The sequence below is a fragment of the Scylla paramamosain genome, chromosome 3 (assembly GCF_035594125.1).
Source record: "Scylla paramamosain isolate STU-SP2022 chromosome 3, ASM3559412v1, whole genome shotgun sequence".
NCBI lineage: Eukaryota > Metazoa > Arthropoda > Malacostraca > Decapoda > Portunidae > Scylla > Scylla paramamosain.
This window is the reverse complement of record NC_087153.1, coordinates 39335568-39343021: the sequence shown is the minus strand read 5'-3', so window position 1 is coordinate 39343021 and position 7454 is coordinate 39335568. Positions and strand designations below refer to the sequence as shown.

The following is a 7454-nucleotide window of genomic DNA, read 5'->3' as shown; positions in this document are numbered from 1 at the left end:
GAGAAGAAAATAAAGACCAGAAGAAGAAGCATAAAGATGAAGAATAACAGAAGAATGAAGAGGAGGACAAGGAAGAGGACGAGGAAGCAAAGAACGAGAATAAGGACGAGGACAAGAACGAAGAGAGGAGGAGGAGGAGGAGGAGGAGGCACAGCTGTAGGCAACATCTGTCCACCCAAACATAAACATCAGGATTTAATAGCACTAGTAATTAGAATGATAAAAATCGAAGTAGTAGTAGTAGCAGTAGTAGTAGTAGTAGTAGTAGTAGTTGTTGTTGTAACACATGGTGTGGTCACTATACAAATTATTTCTGTATATTGCTCGTTTCATATTTGTTTGTTTCATAGTATTTGGTCGTTTCATATGATAACTACCTAGGAATAATGAGTGTCAATGAGTGTTTCATTTGTGTATGAATCCCTCGAGCGGTAAACCGAGGGAAGGTAGCTCAGGGAGGGAGGTCAAGCCGGCAGTCTATCTGTGGTATAGCAGCCGCACACACCTTGTTGGAGTGAAACCTGTGGATTTATTCCCTGTGAGCGCCAGAGATTGGTGAGTGTTCCTCTATTATATTTGTGATAGGTTTAGGAATATATTAGGAAAGTGTAGTACTTTGTTGCTTGTTATTCTCTCCTGTTGTATTTACTTTACGTTACACCCAGAACTGTTACATGATGTTGTGTTTTTTGTGATATTTCAACGTAAATTGTCATAGTTAGGTAATCAAACATTCATGTGAGATTTATGTGAGCCAGAAGGGTCTTTACACCGTAAGGATAGTCACCATAGCTTGTTAGCTACTAGTTTATTTATCATGTATTTGTTAATTTTTTTTTTTTTTTTTTTTTGATACGTGTGCATAGTGATTTCATTAATGTGTTGCTCTAATGACTTCATGTGGACTTTGTGATGTTACTTATGTTAATTTTGTGATGTTACTTATGTTAATTTTGTATTGCATAGAGATTAATTAAGGGTCCTTTTCCAGTTGGACCGTTCACCCTCACGTTCACCCTCACGTTCACTCTTACGTTCACCACATGGGACAAGTAAACACACAGAAGAATGAACGAGTGTCAATAACGAGGCGTAATAATATACCAAGAAGAAATACCCTTGTCTAACGACCCTCAGTGGCTGTTACAGTGGTGGTAGTAGTAGTAGTAGTAGTAGTACCCCCATACCTCCCTCTCTTCCCCTTTTCTCCCTTATGTACCCCTCCTCTGTCCTCTCTCTCTCCCCTTTCCTTTCCTTTCCTCACTCACCCCTCACTCTCCCCTCACTCATCCCTCACTTCCTCCCTCCCCTTCACACTAAAACCCCATAACGACATTAAACTCCTGTGCAGGTGTGGGTTGGCGAGATGCACAGGTGTCTAATTGCGCACACACACACACACACACACACACACACACACACACACACACACACACACACACACGTCACCTTTTTCTCAGCACGGTTTAATTAATGTTGTCCTCAGTTTGCCTTCTGCCTTGAGTCACTCTGTTGTTTGTCTTCACTTAGCCTGATCGTCTGAGATTTTAAGGTTATGTTTATCTTTTATTGTTTATTTATTTATTTATCTATTTTTTAGTTGCTTATGGTTCGATATATATTAAGTGAATGTTATCATTGTTTTTTCTACTACTACTACTACTATTACTACTACTACTACTGCTATCATCGTCATTATTACTTCCATCGAGACCATAAGGCTTATTTTTGGCAGAAGTCTAAGCCAATCCAAGCCAAACACAAGATTATAAGGTAAATTTTCCTTTTTCCCTCTCTAACAAACATTCAAAAACCCAATAAGCTCAATAATTTATCGCGGCCTCTCACACTTGCAAATATATAACACTATATGATAAATAACCCAGCTCTGTATAATACTGAAGGTCTTAATTTGATAACTGCGAGCCGTCCACCCGAGCTACCAACAAACACGCAAACCTCAGATTCTTGACTCTGTTACTTAACCTTCGTCTTTCTCAGCCTTGCTCAGCTTTGCCACTTCTGTCTAATGGCTTCTGTCTCGCCCCCATTACTGCCTTCGTCTCTCTCTCTATCGCTGCATCTGCCTCATCTCTTACTGCCTTCGTCTCGCACACACACACACACACACACAAACACACATAACATTACGTAACCTTCGTCTTTCTGTCTAATGTCTTCTGTCTCACCCAATTACTGCCTTCGTCTCTCTTTCGCTGCATCTACCTCATCTCTTACTCCCTTCGTCTTATACACACACACACACACACACACACACACACACACACACACCCTTTATAAGCTCATACTCTATTGTCACATTACTGTTTGTCCTTGCCTGTCCCTCCACAAAGGACAGTCCCGCCACCAGGATATGTCATCTGACGTCAGTGGCTGCGGGTGTTGGCTATGCCGGGCTGTGTGTGGAAGGGTAAAGGTCTCGCCGTCCGGTAAAGGTGCTGAGATTCCTGATTTTTAAAGGTGAGAATGTCTATTTGTTCATTTTATTTATTTATTTTTGTTTCGATATTTATTTTACATTTACTTTTTTTTTCGGTGAATGTTGCGAAGAAATGGAGAGAGAGAGAGGTTCACTTACTTGCCACTCGCCCAAAAAAAGTCAAACTGGTTCAAATGGCATTTTTTTTTTCTTAGTCACCCTGCATTACCCTTTATGTCCCCCTCTGTGAACCATATTTACCCAAAGGGACGACCTCTCTGATAAATTTCCCTCAAGAACACAAGAAGTCATAAGGTATTAGGCCTACACGTGACAGTTCTTGTATAATAAACACCTATGTACGTACGTATATAGGTGTTACATACATCTTCAAACTCTCTACTGGCTCTGGTAACTCGGTAACTAAATCCATTTCAAATATCTGCCTTCCTATTCTGTCACCAGTTCTTCCTATGTTTATATTTCTGAACCAGTAATTAAATCCATTTCAAATATCTAACTTTCTATTCTATCATCAGTTCTTCTTATCTTTTATATTTCTGAACCTGTAATTAAGTTAATTTCAAATATCTAACTTCCTATTCTATCACCAGTTCTTCCTATATTTATATTTCTGAACCTGCAACTAAATCCATTTCAGATATCTACCTTGCTATTTTATCACCAGCTCTTCCTATCTTCGTATTTCTGAACTTATCTCATCCTACGATCCTATTTGAGAGACCTTTTCCTCCCATCATTTAACTTACCAATCCATTTCTTTTTATCACGCAAATTTCATCCTACCATTCCTTATTTGCGAGTCAGTTCCTTCTTGCCATCCTTCGGGAACCAGTTTCCTCCTATCTCCACTTGAGGACAAAGCGAGCCAAGGTCCCTCCCATCATGAGCCTCGCGCCTAACTTGGTCACGCACAAGAAGTATAAGAAATAAGTCTCAAGCTTGTTATTAATAAGAAGACACGCCCGCGACGACATCCCGCGGCGCAACACGAGGCAGTGATGGTCAGGCGTGCTGCTCCAGAGACGAAGGGGATTTATGTAAACCATGAATGCTTGAGTCCATTCTTATATACAAGGCAGAATCACAGGGCTTTTTTCAGATACTGGCTGCTATTCTTAAACTCTTTGTTCACGCATCAATAATGTTTTCAAAGGCCACAGAGGTGTCTTTACTATTCATAATGCACTTGTTAAACTATTACTTATATACAAAAGCAGAAAATAATATGACACTTTTTAAGACCTTGACTTGTGTTCTTTAACGCCTTGTTCGGCATCAAAACTGCATTCTTAGGCCAAAAATGTGATAAGTTGGGTTTTCATGGGCGTTTTTTGCTACTGATGACGCAGAACTCTTGTTAAAGTATTACTTATACACAAAACAGAAAGAAAATCCTAGTATTCCCCAAAAATAAGAGCATAAGAACATAAAAGAACACAAGAGAAGCTGCAAGAAGCCACCAGCCCTACACGTGGCACTCCCTGTATGAAAAATGTCTATCTGTTCCCACTTTGAGAGAACAATACGAATAAAGATAATAATAATAATAAGTATCAAAAGGAAGAGGATAATAAGAAATCGAATGAATATATTAATAAGAATATACACAATAATAAATAAGTAATGGAGACAATAATGTGAGGTGCATTTTTCAAGATTATAGATAAAAACTGAATATTAAAGGGACAGCTTAAGCATATTTATTTTTCCTGTCACCAAGAAAGGAATAAAAACTGAACGTGGGTAGCCTCATGAGAGAGAGAGAGAGAGAGAGAGAGAGGGTGGGGGAACTCAGTCAATATTCATTTATAAATCAACAAAAAAAAAAAAGCAGTAAATCATAAGTAAATCACCATATACCCCCCCCCCCTCTCTCTCTCTCTCTCTCTCTCTCTCTCTCTCTCTCTCTCTCTCTCTCTCTCTCTCTCTCTCTCTCTCTCTCTCTGTCCGCCATCAGCATGCAGAGGCGGCCCCGCGATAGCCTTGTGGCGGGTGGCGGGGCGGGGAGGGTAATGTTATCCCCTCGTTAAGCCAGGGCGCGTGTGCACTGCTATTAATCCCCAGACAGGCTCACTGATAAGCATGTGTCGGGGCGGTGGGTGCTGGGAAGGGCGAGGAGAGGGAGAGGAACAGAGAAACAGAGGGAGGCACGCAAGAATTAGAGGCTCCGTTTTCTAATGATCTTTTGTCTCGCTGTATTGAGTTTAGAACATGGGAGTGTCTTCGATGGGTGACTTGTGTGTTTTCGTTTGTTTGTTTGGTGTGATGTTTTGTGTTCTCTGGTGAGTATGTGCGTGTGGTTTTCGTCGTGTGGTTAACTCTTGATTCGTGTTTGTTGTTGTTGTTGTCACTCCTGTTTGTTGTTGGTGTTGTTGTTGTGTCACTCCTGTTTGTTGTTGGTGTTGTGTCACTCCTGTTTGTTGTTGTTGTTGTGTCACTCCTGTTTGTTGTTGTTGGTGTTGTTGTTGTGTCACTCCTGTTTGTTGTGATTTGTTCCATGATTTATAGAATGTAAACTTGTGTAAATCACCATGTTTGACTTTGTACTCTACTGTGAAGCTCTCTTGGTAAGTAAACCATGTACGTATTTACTATTAACGTTACAGTTTCATCAGCGGCTCACTGGCGAGTATTTATATAGCTATGAATACTAGTTTTTATGTAAGAAGAACATCGGCCAAGAATAACAAAAAACAAGAGGGAGAAGAAATTAAAAGAAAAGAAGGAGGCTTACTTATGACGCCAAACCCTAAAGGAGACAGTGAAAGGCGGACACAACTATAAAGTACCTGTAGAAATGACTAACGACGCACTCTACCTAATCTGGACACCATGACATGAGGGCGCTTAATCTCCAATCACACGACACGGCACGCGAGGCCCTTATCTCTTATCGATTCCCGAGATCCGGTGTTATTAATGTTAGCGGGGATGTGATTAGGGAAGTGATTACATTGAAGGGGTCTTGTATTCCGTACTTTCAACATATGGCGTGAGTGTATGGGGAGGGACAGATGGACAGGTGTGCAGTTAAGACAAATGTGCATCTCGCTATCATTCACCTGCACCAGAAGTTCATGCAGTTATTGGGTTTAGCGTGCAAGGGAGAGACTAAGACTGGACGAGAGGGGAAAAGGATAAGTAAGTGGAAGGAAGAGGAGGAGATGGAGGAATAGACAGCAGGTAGACAGGAAGAGAACAGTATCAAACTCATCAAATTCCAAGGAAGACTAATACAATCACACACACTGGCTAGTTTCCTTCCTTCCCTTCAAGCGTCCTTCCCGTTTTCTTCCACGATCAAGCCACGCCCCGCTCATCGCCATCACCACCAATCCGCGCCGCGCCGCCCTCCCTCTCATTACCCTTGTTAGCGTGAGTGGCAGCGTGTGGCGCACTCATTACCACCAATCAGCCTCCCCACGCCACTCGTAATAATTCATGAAGCCTCACCGCCATTGCCCAGCCAGGGAGTTAAGGGGGGGACTCAAGTTTAAAGGGAAAGAAGGAACGCAAAGCAATGGGAGAATCAAGTTTTAAGGAAAAGAAGCAACGCCAGTGATTTGAGAAGAGGAGTCAAGATTTTAAGGAGAAATGGTCGTCTAGCAAGGAATTTAAGGAGAGAGCTTTATTTATTTATTATTTTTTTTTTTTTTTTTTTTTTTTTTTTTTTAGGAAAAGCATCAATGTCTAACCAGGGACTTACAGGACTCAGGGGATCCAACAGCAAACACAAATTCAGGTGGAAAAAAAAATCGGTAATGGAAGAGACTCGGTAATGGGGTGGTTCGTGCAGAGTCAATAAGGGGGTTTTTAAAAGATCATCAGTCCAGTTTATGGATGGGGGTGACAGGTGAAAATAGGTAACCATGTTTCATACTCGTATAGGGAGTGCCACGTGTAGGCCTGGTGGCTTCTTGCAGCTTATGTTTACTTATTCCTCTTCGTTTAATGCCCTTACATATTTCTTCCCTTCATTCCTCTCAGACCGGGCCTCATTATGGTCTCCTAACATAACTACCCATAAAAAGAAAGAAAAGGATAGGAGTAATGAAGTCAATCGGAGCCTCACACTATGATCAAGCTACCGGAGAAGGTCGAGGCGTGGGTAAGCGGGCACAGGACACAGTGTGGGCGAGTCAGGCTGACCAAAGACCTAGTGGGTGGAATGAACTCGTGGCTAACACCGGGACGCCATGACTCACAAGCAGCACGGTGGTGGGGAAAGGGAAGGAAGGGGGAGGAATGGAGACGGCCGCCACGCCTCTACACGAGTCCTCATGAATCATACAAACTAAGAGGCACCTTATTTGAAGAAGCTACTGCCTACCCCCCCCTCCCTCTAGTGCCTGTCTCCTCTCTCCTAAATCTTCCTTCCTCCTGCATGACCACCACCACCACCACCACGATAACCACCAGTAATCAGCTAACGATCAACTAGGCGTTCAGTCATTATTATGAGAGTCTTGTCCTTTCTTCCACCTACACACGACTTGATAATGACCATCAATAATACAAATACAGAACTTAACACGTAAGGTACACTTTATATTACTCCATTAACAAAAGAAAATAAAACATGCTAAATATCACTGATGAAAAAAAAAAAAAAAAAAACATGAAAATACAACGTAGTGAATTATTCTAACCTAACGAGCAATAAACATTTAAGTGGGCAGCACACACACACACCTGCTAACAAACCGCCGCCCTGCTGAGTGGGACCCGCTCCTGCCTGCCCTGAGAGAAGCAGGCGGAGACAGCGTCGTGTACAGATAACTACCCTCTTACACTATCGATGTATACCTGTTCTCATTACTCTGGTTCACCTGCTCCATATCTACCTATAAGCATTTCATAAATCAATAAAGCATCAAAATTACGTGGAAATAAGACTATACACCTTGACATAACATAACTTGAATTAGTACATAATACGTGACGTTTATGTTCCATTTCTTCACGTACGTGTTTATCAGGCAGTAAATCA

The 7454-nt window shown here is 41.7% G+C and overlaps 1 long non-coding RNA gene across 6 annotated transcripts; it reads left to right on the top strand.

The window, feature by feature from the left end:
• The first annotated feature begins 462 nt into the window (after window positions 1–462).
• LOC135095490 (uncharacterized) lies at window positions 463–7018 on the top strand. Of its 6 annotated transcripts, none has more exons than XR_010264415.1 (5): window positions 463–555; window positions 992–1151; window positions 1736–1773; window positions 2360–2481; window positions 6452–7018. It is a non-coding gene; the product is annotated as an uncharacterized LOC135095490 (long non-coding RNA). The 6 variants fall into 6 exon arrangements; XR_010264413.1 differs by having other exon boundaries at window positions 2355–2481; XR_010264414.1 differs by lacking the exon at window positions 1736–1773.
• Window positions 7019–7454: the final 436 nt, after the last annotated feature.